The sequence below is a fragment of the Coffea arabica genome, chromosome 8e (assembly GCF_036785885.1).
Source record: "Coffea arabica cultivar ET-39 chromosome 8e, Coffea Arabica ET-39 HiFi, whole genome shotgun sequence".
NCBI lineage: Eukaryota > Viridiplantae > Streptophyta > Magnoliopsida > Gentianales > Rubiaceae > Coffea > Coffea arabica.
The window spans coordinates 18051931-18071009 of NC_092324.1; positions in this window are offsets into that span (position 1 = coordinate 18051931).

Sequence of the window (19079 nt, forward strand, 5' to 3'; positions counted from 1 at the left end):
CTCTTCCTCGCTTGAAAGGCTCTCAGTTGGGATTTTGTGCTTTCTACCCTTTGCGCTTTCTCGAGAGCGTCACTAAATGTTTCAATCTGTGCTGCAGCAAGGGCATCTTGGATTTCTAAATTTAATCCTTGGATAAACCGTCTTATTCTCTTCCGTTCCGTAGCTACCAATTCCGGAGCATATGTAGATAATTTCGTGAATCGTGTTTCGTACTCAGCCACACTCAAAGTTCCTTGACGAAGCTTTATAAAATCGTCTTCTCTCTTTTCTTGGACAAGTGGAGGAAAAAAATTTCTCATTAAACTCTCATACAAAGTTTATCCAAGTCCTTGGAGTTTGATCTCTTTCCCACTTGTTTCTTATAACATTCCACCAAGCTCGAGCTGCTCCCTCAAGTTGAAATATAGCAAAAGTGACTTGTCTTTCCTCTGTGAAGTCCAAGGCATCGAATATATTCCTTATATTCTCTAACCAATTCTCAGCCACTTTTGGGTCAGGTCCTCCAGAAAATTTGGGCGGGAAGAATTTCTGAAACCGCTCTAAAGCTCGATCCTCCCCTATCTCTTGGTTTCCACGTTGGTTTCCTTGAGCTCTAATACATCCGTCATGCGAGTTAAAACTACTCCCATTTGGTCATCTCCTCTCCCAGCCCTTGGCTCGGCGTTTTGATCAATACCAGACCCATTATCTACTTTTTGATTTCGGGGTTGTTTGGGCTGACGTCCCTTTCGTTGTCCTCTAGTTTCCATGTTCACAGCTAATCTATATGCATATGCATAAACCTCACACTAAGCCATAATTGAACTACACACATATACCAGTAACAACTTTTAAAGAAAAATGAAATCACTTACACAAATAACATTATCACCATACAAGTAAACACAAACTAGAGCTCATTAAATCATAACACAGGTTAGAGTCAAGTAAAGTTCATACCAAGTCAAAGTCAGTAAACAAAGTAAACAGGTGATCATTAAAAGTACATTCATCTCCAAGGCACAAACTCTTAACACATTCAACTTCATTCCCAACACTAGGATCTTCTGGGCTACGATATTCTCCACCTGACGCTCTTAATTATTGTGCCATCTTAGCCAAACGATTATTGGTTTCCTGTAACTATTCATGTGAAATATCGATTCATTCTTATTCCCCACAAATGGAGATCTCAAGTCCTTAGGATTGCCCTCAACTCTTAAGTACTCGGGTACAAGAATCCGAAACAAGGTAATTCACAACTCGAGCCAGCCGGTCCCAAGAGTAAATGACCACATTTGAGATTCCTACCCAACATACATATCTTATTTTCCTCCAAGTATCAAGATAAAGGTTTTATACCTATCACATTCATGATCCATAACTTCACTCTAGAAAAACACTTAAGTCTTTACTCATTCATATAGTAAGGACCATAACACCACTTGGCCCAAACTCACCCCGCGCAGAGACCACGCGAAACGGCTCTGATTTTCATCCCTACAAGTGGTCACTTAACTTTCAAACCAATCCCACAGTCCGGCATCCTAAACTTTTAAGCCTAGGATACACTACAAAGATCTAAAGCCTAAGCTCTGATACCAACTGTGACGCCCCCACTTCTCCCTAAGGCGAACCAAAGGGTATCCGCGGGACGCCTGCCCAACTCTCGGTAGGACTCACTACAATCCATAATTCAAAAGCTCGAAATACTTCAAATAACTTCAATATATAATTAAAGTACTCCAAAATATTGCATGCTTACAATTAGTTAGCTTTCAATCTTAATACAATCCAAAAGAGTATGTACTACAACCATCCGCTATAATACAACTTAAGTTCGTCAAAAGAAAACAATCTAGTACTATTAACGAGCACTCTTGGTCTCGAACCCTATTAAGGAAAATAAAAATGTGGAATGAGCTACACAGCCCAGTGAGGTTCCAAGACACTCTAGCAGTTCTAATAAATCAAGTAATTTGAACATAACACATGTATGGTTCAAGGTTGCATATTTGGCACATTAACATGAGATAGTTATCATTGTACGAGTAATTTGAGTATAACACAAGCATGGTTCAAGGTTGCACCTTGGCACATTAGCATGATACAGTTATCAGTATGCAAAAATAAACACACATTGAAGGATATGATGTTCCAGTGGAACCATTTCGGTCAAATTCACCTTATAACTTCGGATCCCCTCGGTTTGTCTGGCCATCACCTTATCCCTCCAGTGGTAGTACTCGAGTATACCGAAACGGTGTCCCAGGGTTCTAACCTACACGACCGATCCCAGTCCTGGCTCGAGTAGGTTAGTAACCAAGGACAGGGCCCAGTTCAGCTTAGAGCTTACAACATGCACAAGTAATCGAATAAATCGGTGAACGGTAAAAATTTATCATTTTAGTAGGTCGAGTGAGATGAAATACACACTCGCCTTAAACGGTGGGCAATTTCATATGAACACGTAATTTACGGTAATCACATACTCAAGTAGTCAAGTAATCAAGTAAATTGGTAAACAGTGAACGGTAAACGATAAACGGTAAATAATCTCGGTTAACGGTAAAAATTTATCATTTTCGTAGGTCGAGTGAGATAAGGTACACACTCGCCTTAAAACAGTGGAACAGTTCATAGGAGCAATTATCGGTAACACTTAACAGTTAAACACATAATGACCATGGAGTAAACATGTCATAAAACTATTCAAATCACGTACTCCTATATGGAACACTTACCTATTCAAAACAAGTGAGTAAGTGCTCAACAAGTGTTTAGGCGTCCGCTTCGAGATCCTCTTGAAGGTCCTCTTGAGTGCCTGAGCAATTAACAATTACCTATCACTTAAAACCCCTAATTATCAAGGAAGATTGTACACTTGTACAATTTAAGAAAATACCGTGAAATGGAGCTTTACTCGCTTAAAATTCAAGATTCAAAAGTGGTGTTTTAACAACACAAGGAAAAACTGATTTCCTTCATGAACACAAGTCCAAAATGGTCAATTAGTAGTGAAGGATTGGGAAGAGTCTCTAAAGCTCAATTTCCGTCAAGTTTGAAAATTTCAGATTTGAGGTGCGATCTTTGAAAAATCATATCTCACTCTCCGTAGGTCCAAAATTGGAAAACATGATACCGTTGGAAACTACTTTCAAAGTACTAAAAGTTCCTAGGAACTTTTCCATGATTCAAAACGTAAGACACTCAAATTTTGGTTTCAAGTTGCTGATTTGAACTCCCGAGACAGATTTGGGTTGTTGGCAAATTTTGAAAATTCGGTAAAATTCCCAGAATGCGAACTAGCCTCTCAAATTTGAAAATCAATTAGAGTTACAATGAAAGTTTAAAAAAAAAAACAAACGGAACAAGAATCATAGTTTTGAGCACCAAGATATAGTGGCTCAAAATTGGTTCAAAATGAAGATCATTAGGCAATTTTCCAGATTTGAAACATAACTTTGGGCATCAAAATAGACTTATAACGGCACCAAATTTGGTATGATTGTGCTACCATATAATGGCTATTCCTCAGTCAAATTTCATACAAAAATTCGTTCGGGAAGTCGGTTAACAAAATCATTAAAGTTCCACAATTTGCTAAGGCAAATCTGCCTTGCACTTTCGTTTTTCTTTTCTCAAACATTTGGCCAATGAAAATTCCTCGAACATGATTCATTTATGAAGACAAAGTCTAGGAAACATCCAAAATACATTTGGTAGGTGATTAACACCAAGGATTTCGAATAACAAGTCCCAAATCAAGATTAGCTATAAATCAGTCCAGAATTAGGGTTTTCTTTCACGAAGACAGATCTGAAATCCAGCCACAACTCACTCAATTCAACTCAGAATTGAGCGTGGTCAGTGGCATTGAAAACTAAATTCATAACGCTACAATTTCTCAGAAGGAATCGTTTTAAAATTCTGTCCACAACTAGCTCATATTTGAGCATCAAGTCGCAGCTCAAAACAGGGCTTCCAGTACAGACGAGAAACAGAACAGGCAAATTTACAAGGTTTGTACGGCTCACTCAGGCGGAATCAGGGTATGAATTTTATACCGTTGGAAAACTGGATGTGTCTAGTTTCTAATGCGGCAAACAGCACTCAATTTCGACGTTGGAACAAAGAGTTATGGCCGAAACAATACCACTGCCAGAGAGGCTCTGGTTACATTTCCAGTTTTGCTACATTTTCGAAATCTCAACTTTTGGCCAACCAATTTGGATGATTTTTGGTGGAAACTTTCCACACAACCCACACAACATATTTACATCAAAATCAAGTCAATTGAACCACAAAAAACTGCACTAATGCTCACGGAAAAACAGGGGCAGAATCGTCACTTTTGCTCATCTCACTTCCTTTGAGTTTTCTTTCACAACACAACTTATTTTCACTAGATTAAGCACTAATCCAACATTAATAACATCAAATCAGTTCATCAAGCCATTGTGGGATTTCATAGAGCCCACTCACAAAATTTCCAACAATATAGAGCTACCCACATGCATCTATAAGCTTACATGTGCAAATCAACTTACATAAACTAAGATTCAAGGGTTTGATATTTGATTACCTCTTTAGATGATAAAACCAAAAATTTTCGGTCCTTTGAAGCTCAAGAAAACCGTGAGAAACAAGCTCCTTTCCTAGCTTAAGTTGATCTTCAAGTTATTTGCAAGGTGTAGTGTGAATTTGAGGTGATTTGGTCAAGAAATGAAGCAAGAAAATGAAGAACTTTGGGTCTTCTTCCTCCTAGGGGGTGCACGGCTGCTTTGAGCAAGGAGAGAGAGAGTTTTGCTGAAAATGAAGCTTCCTTGAGAAGCTTAAGTGTGTGGCCAAAAGGTGCTCCAAAAGTCGACCCTTTAACAGTGCGCGTTCGCGCGCGTTTCGTGCCCGATTCCGCTCGGATTTCTTGTTGAGTAGTAGTTTCTCGTGGATACCTCTTTGGACAGTCGTGAACTTTATGGTTGGTGCTCCCGCATCCCATACACTTTCGCCCCTTTAGCCAACAGTTTTCTTCGGTATGATTCGTCCTTCCACAATATCCACAAGTCGGACGAGGCGTTGTGACTTGACTTGCTTGCGAGGTTTCCTTTGATTGTATCTGTCCTACTGGAGCTCCTTGTGACATAGTTCCTTCTGGTTCCTTTATCATGAGTGGTGAAGGAAGTGATAGTCTTACTCTATCCACTCCTTTTCTAACTTTGGGTGGTGGTCCAATTTCTCTTAGTTTACTATCGGATACATCTCTCTTCCTCGCTTGAAAGGCTCTCAGTTGGGATTTTGTGCTTTCTACCCTTTGCGCTTTCTCGAGAGCGTCACTAAATGTTTCAATCTGTGCTGCAGCAAGGGCATCTTGGATTTCTAAATTTAATCCTTGGATAAACCGTCTTATTCTCTTCCGTTCCGTAGCTACCAATTCCGGAGCATATGTAGATAATTTCGTGAATCGTGTTTCGTACTCAGCCACACTCAAAGTTCCTTGACGAAGCTTTATAAAATCGTCTTCTCTCTTTTCTTGGACAAGTGGAGGAAAAAAATTTCTCATTAAACTCTCATACAAAGTTTATCCAAGTCCTTGGAGTTTGATCTCTTTCCCACTTGTTTCTTATAACATTCCACCAAGCTCGAGCTGCTCCCTCAAGTTGAAATATAGCAAAAGTGACTTGTCTTTCCTCTGTGAAGTCCAAGGCATCGAATATATTCCTTATATTCTCTAACCAATTCTCAGCCACTTTTGGGTCAGGTCCTCCAGAAAATTTGGGCGGGAAGAATTTCTGAAACCGCTCTAAAGCTCGATCCTCCCCTATCTCTTGGTTTCCACGTTGGTTTCCTTGAGCTCTAATACATCCGTCATGCGAGTTAAAACTACTCCCATTTGGTCATCTCCTCTCCCAGCCCTTGGCTCGGCGTTTTGATCAATACCAGACCCATTATCTACTTTTTGATTTCGGGGTTGTTTGGGCTGACGTCCCTTTCGTTGTCCTCTAGTTTCCATGTTCACAGCTAATCTATATGCATATGCATAAACCTCACACTAAGCCATAATTGAACCACACACATATACCAGTAACAACTTTTAAAGAAAAATGAAATCACTTACACAAATAACATTATCACCATACAAGTAAACACAAACTAGAGCTCATTAAATCATAACACAGGTTAGAGTCAAGTAAAGTTCATACCAAGTCAAAGTCAGTAAACAAAGTAAACAGGTGATCATTAAAAGTACATTCATCTCCAAGGCACAAACTCTTAACACATTCAACTTCATTCCCAACACTAGGATCTTCTGGGCTACGATATTCTCCACCTGACGCTCTTAATTATTGTGCCATCTTAGCCAAACGATTATTGGTTTCCTGTAACTATTCATGTGAAATATCGATTCATTCTTATTCCCCACAAATGGAGATCTCAAGTCCTTAGGATTGCCCTCAACTCTTAAGTACTCGGGTACAAGAATCCGAAACAAGGTAATTCACAACTCGAGCCAGCCGGTCCCAAGAGTAAATGACCACATTTGAGATTCCTACCCAACATACATATCTTATTTTCCTCCAAGTATCAAGATAAAGGTTTTATACCTATCACATTCATGATCCATAACTTCACTCTAGAAAAACACTTAAGTCTTTACTCATTCATATAGTAAGGACCATAACACCACTTGGCCCAAACTCACCCCGCGCAGAGACCACGCGAAACGGCTCTGATTTTCATCCCTACAAGTGGTCACTTAACTTTCAAACCAATCCCACAGTCCGGCATCCTAAACTTTTAAGCCTAGGATACACTACAAAGATCTAAAGCCTAAGCTCTGATACCAACTGTGACGCCCCCACTTCTCCCTAAGGCGAACCAAAGGGTATCCGCGGGACGCCTGCCCAACTCTCGGTAGGACTCACTACAATCCATAATTCAAAAGCTCGAAATACTTCAAATAACTTCAATATATAATTAAAGTACTCCAAAATATTGCATGCTTACAATTAGTTAGCTTTCAATCTTAATACAATCCAAAAGAGTATGTACTACAACCATCCGCTATAATACAACTTAAGTTCGTCAAAAGAAAACAATCTAGTACTATTAACGAGCACTCTTGGTCTCGAACCCTATTAAGGAAAATAAAAATGTGGAATGAGCTACACAGCCCAGTGAGGTTCCAAGACACTCTAGCAGTTCTAATAAATCAAGTAATTTGAACATAACACATGTATGGTTCAAGGTTGCATATTTGGCACATTAACATGAGATAGTTATCATTGTACGAGTAATTTGAGTATAACACAAGCATGGTTCAAGGTTGCACCTTGGCACATTAGCATGATACAGTTATCAGTATGCAAAAATAAACACACATTGAAGGATATGATGTTCCAGTGGAACCATTTCGGTCAAATTCACCTTATAACTTCGGATCCCCTCGGTTTGTCTGGCCATCACCTTATCCCTCCAGTGGTAGTACTCGAGTATACCGAAACGGTGTCCCAGGGTTCTAACCTACACGACCGATCCCAGTCCTGGCTCGAGTAGGTTAGTAACCAAGGACAGGGCCCAGTTCAGCTTAGAGCTTACAACATGCACAAGTAATCGAATAAATCGGTGAACGGTAAAAATTTATCATTTTAGTAGGTCGAGTGAGATGAAATACACACTCGCCTTAAACGGTGGGCAATTTCATATGAACACGTAATTTACGGTAATCACATACTCAAGTAGTCAAGTAATCAAGTAAATTGGTAAACAGTGAACGGTAAACGATAAACGGTAAATAATCTCGGTTAACGGTAAAAATTTATCATTTTCGTAGGTCGAGTGAGATAAGGTACACACTCGCCTTAAAACAGTGGAACAGTTCATAGGAGCAATTATCGGTAACACTTAACAGTTAAACACATAATGACCATGGAGTAAACATGTCATAAAACTATTCAAATCACGTACTCCTATATGGAACACTTACCTATTCAAAACAAGTGAGTAAGTGCTCAACAAGTGTTTAGGCGTCCGCTTCGAGATCCTCTTGAAGGTCCTCTTGAGTGCCTGAGCAATTAACAATTACCTATCACTTAAAACCCCTAATTATCAAGGAAGATTGTACACTTGTACAATTTAAGAAAATACCGTGAAATGGAGCTTTACTCGCTTAAAATTCAAGATTCAAAAGTGGTGTTTTAACAACACAAGGAAAAACTGATTTCCTTCATGAAGACAAGTCCAAAATGGTCAATTAGTAGTGAAGGATTGGGAAGAGTCTCTAAAGCTCAATTTCCGTCAAGTTTGAAAATTTCAGATTTGAGGTGCGATCTTTGAAAAATCATATCTCACTCTCCGTAGGTCCAAAATTGGAAAACATGATACCGTTGGAAACTACTTTCAAAGTACTAAAAGTTCCTAGGAACTTTTCCATGATTCAAAACGTAAGACACTCAAATTTTGGTTTCAAGTTGCTGATTTGAACTCCCGAGACAGATTTGGGTTGTTGGCAAATTTTGAAAATTCGGTAAAATTCCCAGAATGCGAACTAGCCTCTCAAATTTGAAAATCAATTAGAGTTACAATGAAAGTTTAAAAAAAAAAACAAACGGAACAAGAATCATAGTTTTGAGCACCAAGATATAGTGGCTCAAAATTGGTTCAAAATGAAGATCATTAGGCAATTTTCCAGATTTGAAACATAACTTTGGGCATCAAAATAGACTTATAACGGCACCAAATTTGGTATGATTGTGCTACCATATAATGGCTATTCCTCAGTCAAATTTCATACAAAAATTCGTTCGGGAAGTCGGTTAACAAAATCATTAAAGTTCCACAATTTGCTAAGGCAAATCTGCCTTGCACTTTCGTTTTTCTTTTCTCAAACATTTGGCCAATGAAAATTCCTCGAACATGATTCATTTATGAAGACAAAGTCTAGGAAACATCCAAAATACATTTGGTAGGTGATTAACACCAAGGATTTCGAATAACAAGTCCCAAATCAAGATTAGCTATAAATCAGTCCAGAATTAGGGTTTTCTTTCACGAAGACAGATCTGAAATCCAGCCACAACTCACTCAATTCAACTCAGAATTGAGCGTGGTCAGTGGCATTGAAAACTAAATTCATAACGCTACAATTTCTCAGAAGGAATCGTTTTAAAATTCTGTCCACAACTAGCTCATATTTGAGCATCAAGTCGCAGCTCAAAACAGGGCTTCCAGTACAGACGAGAAACAGAACAGGCAAATTTACAAGGTTTGTACGGCTCACTCAGGCGGAATCAGGGTATGAATTTTATACCGTTGGAAAACTGGATGTGTCTAGTTTCTAATGCGGCAAACAGCACTCAATTTCGACGTTGGAACAAAGAGTTATGGCCGAAACAATACCACTGCCAGAGAGGCTCTGGTTACATTTCCAGTTTTGCTACATTTTCGAAATCTCAACTTTTGGCCAACCAATTTGGATGATTTTTGGTGGAAACTTTCCACACAACCCACACAACATATTTACATCAAAATCAAGTCAATTGAACCACAAAAAACTGCACTAATGCTCACGGAAAAACAGGGGCAGAATCGTCACTTTTGCTCATCTCACTTCCTTTGAGTTTTCTTTCACAACACAACTTATTTTCACTAGATTAAGCACTAATCCAACATTAATAACATCAAATCAGTTCATCAAGCCATTGTGGGATTTCATAGAGCCCACTCACAAAATTTCCAACAATATAGAGCTACCCACATGCATCTATAAGCTTACATGTGCAAATCAACTTACATAAACTAAGATTCAAGGGTTTGATATTTGATTACCTCTTTAGATGATAAAACCAAAAATTTTCGGTCCTTTGAAGCTCAAGAAAACCGTGAGAAACAAGCTCCTTTCCTAGCTTAAGTTGATCTTCAAGTTATTTGCAAGGTGTAGTGTGAATTTGAGGTGATTTGGTCAAGAAATGAAGCAAGAAAATGAAGAACTTTGGGTCTTCTTCCTCCTAGGGGGTGCACGGCTGCTTTGAGCAAGGAGAGAGAGAGTTTTGCTGAAAATGAAGCTTCCTTGAGAAGCTTAAGTGTGTGGCCAAAAGGTGCTCCAAAAGTCGACCCTTTAACAGTGCGCGTTCGCGCGCGTTTCGTGCCCGATTCCGCTCGGATTTGTTTCACTTGTGCACTAAACCTCCAATGCACTTTCTTAAACGTTATAATTATTCACTCTTAATAGTCTAGAATAAATTCCTTAAATCTCCAATTAACCGCTCCGGCTCGATATACGCGAACTTTCGATTCGCGTGCCATACAGCGAAATTTCTAAGGAATTCTTATAACGATAGTATACTAACCATCACTTGAGTACTTAAACATAAAAAAATACCTATTTTAAGACTAATGTATAAGTCTTCAATCTCCAAGCTCATTGTACCCTCGAATCGATTGTTACCTCCAAACGCAAATTCATTATCCTCACTAAACGAGCTTTCCAAAAATTAATTTTTGTAACAAGTCATTTTAAAAACACATGTAAGCCATAGTTCCGTGTAAATAAGTTTAAAATGGTTGAAATAAATTATTCAGAGAAAACGGGTGAGTAATAACTAATTAGGCCGGTAAAATAAAATAAAATAAGAAAAAAAAATTCGGGTCCTCACAACCTTCCCTCCTTAAAAAGAATTTCGTTCTCGAAATTCATACCTTCTGTAATCTCAGATAACCCTGAACCTTGTTGTGTGATCATTTCATATGTTCTTGTAGATGCCACTGGTCGGTTTCTTCTTCCATTGAATTGTCGAGGGACAGTTCCATTTCCTTGTTGAGTAGTAGTTTCTCGTGGATACCTCTTTGGACAGTCGTGAACTTTATGGTTGGTGCTCCCGCATCCCATACACTTTCGCCCCTTTAGCCAACAGTTTTCTTCGGTATGATTCGTCCTTCCACAATATCCACAAGTCGGACGAGGCGTTGTGACTTGACTTGCTTGCGAGGTTTCCTTTGATTGTATCTGTCCTACTGGAGCTCCTTGTGACATAGTTCCTTCTGGTTCCTTTATCATGAGTGGTGAAGGAAGTGATAGTCTTACTCTATCCACTCCTTTTCTAACTTTGGGTGGTGGTCCAATTTCTCTTAGTTTACTATCGGATACATCTCTCTTCCTCGCTTGAAAGGCTCTCAGTTGGGATTTTGTGCTTTCTACCCTTTGCGCTTTCTCGAGAGCGTCACTAAATGTTTCAATCTGTGCTGCAGCAAGGGCATCTTGGATTTCTAAATTTAATCCTTGGATAAACCGTCTTATTCTCTTCCGTTCCGTAGCTACCAATTCCGGAGCATATGTAGATAATTTCGTGAATCGTGTTTCGTACTCAGCCACACTCAAAGTTCCTTGACGAAGCTTTATAAAATCGTCTTCTCTCTTTTCTTGGACAAGTGGAGGAAAAAAATTTCTCATTAAACTCTCATACAAAGTTTATCCAAGTCCTTGGAGTTTGATCTCTTTCCCACTTGTTTCTTATAACATTCCACCAAGCTCGAGCTGCTCCCTCAAGTTGAAATATAGCAAAAGTGACTTGTCTTTCCTCTGTGAAGTCCAAGGCATCGAATATATTCCTTATATTCTCTAACCAATTCTCAGCCACTTTTGGGTCAGGTCCTCCAGAAAATTTGGGCGGGAAGAATTTCTGAAACCGCTCTAAAGCTCGATCCTCCCCTATCTCTTGGTTTCCACGTTGGTTTCCTTGAGCTCTAATACATCCGTCATGCGAGTTAAAACTACTCCCATTTGGTCATCTCCTCTCCCAGCCCTTGGCTCGGCGTTTTGATCAATACCAGACCCATTATCTACTTTTTGATTTCGGGGTTGTTTGGGCTGACGTCCCTTTCGTTGTCCTCTAGTTTCCATGTTCACAGCTAATCTATATGCATATGCATAAACCTCACACTAAGCCATAATTGAACCACACACATATACCAGTAACAACTTTTAAAGAAAAATGAAATCACTTACACAAATAACATTATCACCATACAAGTAAACACAAACTAGAGCTCATTAAATCATAACACAGGTTAGAGTCAAGTAAAGTTCATACCAAGTCAAAGTCAGTAAACAAAGTAAACAGGTGATCATTAAAAGTACATTCATCTCCAAGGCACAAACTCTTAACACATTCAACTTCATTCCCAACACTAGGATCTTCTGGGCTACGATATTCTCCACCTGACGCTCTTAATTATTGTGCCATCTTAGCCAAACGATTATTGGTTTCCTGTAACTATTCATGTGAAATATCGATTCATTCTTATTCCCCACAAATGGAGATCTCAAGTCCTTAGGATTGCCCTCAACTCTTAAGTACTCGGGTACAAGAATCCGAAACAAGGTAATTCACAACTCGAGCCAGCCGGTCCCAAGAGTAAATGACCACATTTGAGATTCCTACCCAACATACATATCTTATTTTCCTCCAAGTATCAAGATAAAGGTTTTATACCTATCACATTCATGATCCATAACTTCACTCTAGAAAAACACTTAAGTCTTTACTCATTCATATAGTAAGGACCATAACACCACTTGGCCCAAACTCACCCCGCGCAGAGACCACGCGAAACGGCTCTGATTTTCATCCCTACAAGTGGTCACTTAACTTTCAAACCAATCCCACAGTCCGGCATCCTAAACTTTTAAGCCTAGGATACACTACAAAGATCTAAAGCCTAAGCTCTGATACCAACTGTGACGCCCCCACTTCTCCCTAAGGCGAACCAAAGGGTATCCGCGGGACGCCTGCCCAACTCTCGGTAGGACTCACTACAATCCATAATTCAAAAGCTCGAAATACTTCAAATAACTTCAATATATAATTAAAGTACTCCAAAATATTGCATGCTTACAATTAGTTAGCTTTCAATCTTAATACAATCCAAAAGAGTATGTACTACAACCATCCGCTATAATACAACTTAAGTTCGTCAAAAGAAAACAATCTAGTACTATTAACGAGCACTCTTGGTCTCGAACCCTATTAAGGAAAATAAAAATGTGGAATGAGCTACACAGCCCAGTGAGGTTCCAAGACACTCTAGCAGTTCTAATAAATCAAGTAATTTGAACATAACACATGTATGGTTCAAGGTTGCATATTTGGCACATTAACATGAGATAGTTATCATTGTACGAGTAATTTGAGTATAACACAAGCATGGTTCAAGGTTGCACCTTGGCACATTAGTCAAAACAGGGCTTCCAGTACAGACGAGAAACAGAACAGGCAAATTTACAAGGTTTGTACGGCTCACTCAGGCGGAATCAGGGTATGAATTTTATACCGTTGGAAAACTGGATGTGTCTAGTTTCTAATGCGGCAAACAGCACTCAATTTCGACGTTGGAACAAAGAGTTATGGCCGAAACAATACCACTGCCAGAGAGGCTCTGGTTACATTTCCAGTTTTGCTACATTTTCGAAATCTCAACTTTTGGCCAACCAATTTGGATGATTTTTGGTGGAAACTTTCCACACAACATATTTACATCAAAATCAAGTCAATTGAACCACAAAAAACTGCACTAATGCTCACGGAAAAACAGGGGCAGAATCGTCACTTTTGCTCATCTCACTTCCTTTGAGTTTTCTTTCACAACACAACTTATTTTCACTAGATTAAGCACTAATCCAACATTAATAACATCAAATCAGTTCATCAAGCCATTGTGGGATTTCATAGAGCCCACTCACAAAATTTCCAACAATATAGAGCTACCCACATGCATCTATAAGCTTACATGTGCAAATCAACTTACATAAACTAAGATTCAAGGGTTTGATATTTGATTACCTCTTTAGATGATAAAACCAAAAATTTTCGGTCCTTTGAAGCTCAAGAAAACCGTGAGAAACAAGCTCCTTTCCTAGCTTAAGTTGATCTTCAAGTTATTTGCAAGGTGTAGTGTGAATTTGAGGTGATTTGGTCAAGAAATGAAGCAAGAAAATGAAGAACTTTGGGTCTTCTTCCTCCTAGGGGGTGCACGGCTGCTTTGAGCAAGGAGAGAGAGAGTTTTGCTGAAAATGAAGCTTCCTTGAGAAGCTTAAGTGTGTGGCCAAAAGGTGCTCCAAAAGTCGACCCTTTAACAGTGCGCGTTCGCGCGCGTTTCGTGCCCGATTCCGCTCGGATTTGTTTCACTTGTGCACTAAACCTCCAATGCACTTTCTTAAACGTTATAATTATTCACTCTTAATAGTCTAGAATAAATTCCTTAAATCTCCAATTAACCGCTCCGGCTCGATATACGCGAACTTTCGATTCGCGTGCAATACAGCGAAATTTCTAAGGAATTCTTATAACGATAGTATACTAACCATCACTTGAGTACTTAAACATAAAAAAATACCTATTTTAAGACTAATGTATAAGTCTTCAATCTCCAAGCTCATTGTACCCTCGAATCGATTGTTACCTCCAAACGCAAATTCATTATCCTCACTAAACGAGCTTTCCAAAAATTAATTTTTGTAACAAGTCATTTTAAAAACACATGTAAGCCATAGTTCCGTGTAAATAAGTTTAAAATGGTTGAAATAAATTATTCAGAGAAAACTGGTGAGTAATAACTAATTAGGCCGGTAAAATAAAATAAAATAAGAAAAAAAAATTCGGGTCCTCACAACCTTCCCTCCTTAAAAAGAATTTCGTTCTCGAAATTCATACCTTCTGTAATCTCAGATAACCCTGAACCTTGTTGTGTGATCATTTCATATGTTCTTGTAGATGCCACTGGTCGGTTTCTTCTTCCATTGAATTGTCGAGGGACAGTTCCATTTCCTTGTTGAGTAGTAGTTTCTCGTGGATACCTCTTTGGACAGTCGTGAACTTTATGGTTGGTGCTCCCGCATCCCATACACTTTCGCCCCTTTAGCCAACAGTTTTCTTCGGTATGATTCGTCCTTCCACAATATCCACAAGTCGGACGAGGCGTTGTGACTTGACTTGCTTGCGAGGTTTCCTTTGATTGTATCTGTCCTACTGGAGCTCCTTGTGACATAGTTCCTTCTGGTTCCTTTATCATGAGTGGTGAAGGAAGTGATAGTCTTACTCTATCCACTCCTTTTCTAACTTTGGGTGGTGGTCCAATTTCTCTTAGTTTACTATCGGATACATCTCTCTTCCTCGCTTGAAAGGCTCTCAGTTGGGATTTTGTGCTTTCTACCCTTTGCGCTTTCTCGAGAGCGTCACTAAATGTTTCAATCTGTGCTGCAGCAAGGGCATCTTGGATTTCTAAATTTAATCCTTGGATAAACCGTCTTATTCTCTTCCGTTCCGTAGCTACCAATTCCGGAGCATATGTAGATAATTTCGTGAATCGTGTTTCGTACTCAGCCACACTCAAAGTTCCTTGACGAAGCTTTATAAAATCGTCTTCTCTCTTTTCTTGGACAAGTGGAGGAAAAAAATTTCTCATTAAACTCTCATACAAAGTTTATCCAAGTCCTTGGAGTTTGATCTCTTTCCCACTTGTTTCTTATAACATTCCACCAAGCTCGAGCTGCTCCCTCAAGTTGAAATATAGCAAAAGTGACTTGTCTTTCCTCTGTGAAGTCCAAGGCATCGAATATATTCCTTATATTCTCTAACCAATTCTCAGCCACTTTTGGGTCAGGTCCTCCAGAAAATTTGGGCGGGAAGAATTTCTGAAACCGCTCTAAAGCTCGATCCTCCCCTATCTCTTGGTTTCCACGTTGGTTTCCTTGAGCTCTAATACATCCGTCATGCGAGTTAAAACTACTCCCATTTGGTCATCTCCTCTCCCAGCCCTTGGCTCGGCGTTTTGATCAATACCAGACCCATTATCTACTTTTTGATTTCGGGGTTGTTTGGGCTGACGTCCCTTTCGTTGTCCTCTAGTTTCCATGTTCACAGCTAATCTATATGCATATGCATAAACCTCACACTAAGCCATAATTGAACTACACACATATACCAGTAACAACTTTTAAAGAAAAATGAAATCACTTACACAAATAACATTATCACCATACAAGTAAACACAAACTAGAGCTCATTAAATCATAACACAGGTTAGAGTCAAGTAAAGTTCATACCAAGTCAAAGTCAGTAAACAAAGTAAACAGGTGATCATTAAAAGTACATTCATCTCCAAGGCACAAACTCTTAACACATTCAACTTCATTCCCAACACTAGGATCTTCTGGGCTACGATATTCTCCACCTGACGCTCTTAATTATTGTGCCATCTTAGCCAAACGATTATTGGTTTCCTGTAACTATTCATGTGAAATATCGATTCATTCTTATTCCCCACAAATGGAGATCTCAAGTCCTTAGGATTGCCCTCAACTCTTAAGTACTCGGGTACAAGAATCCGAAACAAGGTAATTCACAACTCGAGCCAGCCGGTCCCAAGAGTAAATGACCACATTTGAGATTCCTACCCAACATACATATCTTATTTTCCTCCAAGTATCAAGATAAAGGTTTTATACCTACCACATTCATGATCCATAACTTCACTCTAGAAAAACACTTAAGTCTTTACTCATTCATATAGTAAGGACCATAACACCACTTGGCCCAAACTCACCCCGCGCAGAGACCACGCGAAACGGCTCTGATTTTCATCCCTACAAGTGGTCACTTAACTTTCAAACCAATCCCACAGTCCGGCATCCTAAACTTTTAAGCCTAGGATACACTACAAAGATCTAAAGCCTAAGCTCTGATACCAACTGTGACGCCCCCACTTCTCCCTAAGGCGAACCAAAGGGTATCCGCGGGACGCCTGCCCAACTCTCGGTAGGACTCACTACAATCCATAATTCAAAAGCTCGAAATACTTCAAATAACTTCAATATATAATTAAAGTACTCCAAAATATTGCATGCTTACAATTAGTTAGCTTTCAATCTTAATACAATCCAAAAGAGTATGTACTACAACCATCCGCTATAATACAACTTAAGTTCGTCAAAAGAAAACAATCTAGTACTATTAACGAGCACTCTTGGTCTCGAACCCTATTAAGGAAAATAAAAATGTGGAATGAGCTACACAGCCCAGTGAGGTTCCAAGACACTCTAGCAGTTCTAATAAATCAAGTAATTTGAACATAACACATGTATGGTTCAAGGTTGCATATTTGGCACATTAACATGAGATAGTTATCATTGTACGAGTAATTTGAGTATAACACAAGCATGGTTCAAGGTTGCACCTTGGCACATTAGCATGATACAGTTATCAGTATGCAAAAATAAACACACATCGAAGGATATGATGTTCCAGTGGAACCATTTCGGTCAAATTCACCTTATAACTTCGGATCCCCTCGGTTTGTCTGGCCATCACCTTATCCCTCCAGTGGTAGTACTCGAGTATACCGAAACGGTGTCCCAGGGTTCTAACCTACACGACCGATCCCAGTCCTGGCTCGAGTAGGTTAGTAACCAAGGACAGGGCCCAGTTCAGCTTAGAGCTTACAACATGCACAAGTAATCGAATAAATCGGTGAACGGTAAAAATTTATCATTTTAGTAGGTCGAGTGAGATGAAATACACACTCGCCTTAAACGGTGGGCAATTTCATATGAACACGTAATTTACGGTAATCACATACTCAAGTAGTCAAGTAATCAAGTAAGCAGGTAATCAAGTAAATTGGTAAACAGTGAACGGTAAACGATAAACGGTAAATAATCTCGGTTAACGGTAAAAATTTATCATTTTCGTAGGTCGAGTGAGATAAGGTACACACTCGCCTTAAAACAGTGGAACAGTTCATAGGAGCAATTATCGGTAACACTTAACAGTTAAACACATAATGACCATGGAGTAAACATGTCATAAAACTATTCAAATCAGGTACTCCTATATGGAACACTTACCTATTCAAAACAAGTGAGTAAGTGCTCAACAAGTGTTTAGGCGTCCGCTTCGAGATCCTCTTGAAGGTCCTCTTGAGTGCCTGAGCAATTAACAATTACCTATCACTTAAAACCCCTAATTATCAAGGAAGATTGTACACTTGTACAATTTAAGAAAATACCGTGAAATGGAGCTTTACTCGCTTAAAATTCAAGATTCAAAAGTGGTGTTTTAACAACACAAGGAAAAACTGATTTCCTTCATGAAGACAAGTCCAAAATGGTCAATTAGTAGTGAAGGATTGGGAAGAGTCTCTAAAGCTCAATTTCCGTCAAGTTTGAAAATTTCAGATTTGAGGTGCGATCTTTGAAAAATCATATCTCACTCTCCGTAGGTCCAAAATTGGAAAACATGATACCGTTGGAAACTACTTTCAAAGTACTAAAAGTTCCTAGGAACTTTTCCATGATTCAAAACGTAAGACACTCAAATTTTGGTTTCAAGTTGCTGATTTGAACTCCCGAGACAGATTTGGGTTGTTGGCAAATTTTGAAAATTCGGTAAAATTCCCAGAATGCGAACTAACCTCTCAAATTTGAAAATCAATTAGAGTTACAATGAAAGTTTAAAAAAAAAAACAAACGGAACAAGAATCATAGTTTTGAGCACCAAGATATAGTGGCTCAAAATTGGTTCAAAATGAAGATCATTAGGCAATTTTCCAGATTTGAAACATAACTTTGGGCATCAAAATAGACTTATAACGGCACCAAATTTGGTATGATTGTGCTACCATATAATGGCTATTCCTCAGTCAAATTTCATACAAAAATTCGTTCGGGAAGTCGGTTAACAAAATCATTAAAGTTCCACAATTTGCTAAGGCAAATCTGCCTTGCACTTTCGTTTTTCTTTTCTCAAACATTTGGCCAATGAAAATTCCTCGAACATGATTCATTTATGAAGACAAAGTCTAGGAAACATCCAAAATACATTTGGTAGGTGATTAACACCAAGGATTTCGGATAACAAGTCCCAAATCAAGATTAGCTATAAATCAGTCCAGAATTAGGGTTTTCTTTCACGAAGACAGATCTGAAATCCAGCCACAACTCACTCAATTCAACTCAGAATTGAGCGTGGTCAGTGGCATTGAAAACTAAATTCATAACGCTACAATTTCTCAGAAGGAATCGTTTTAAAATTCTGTCCACAACTAGCTCA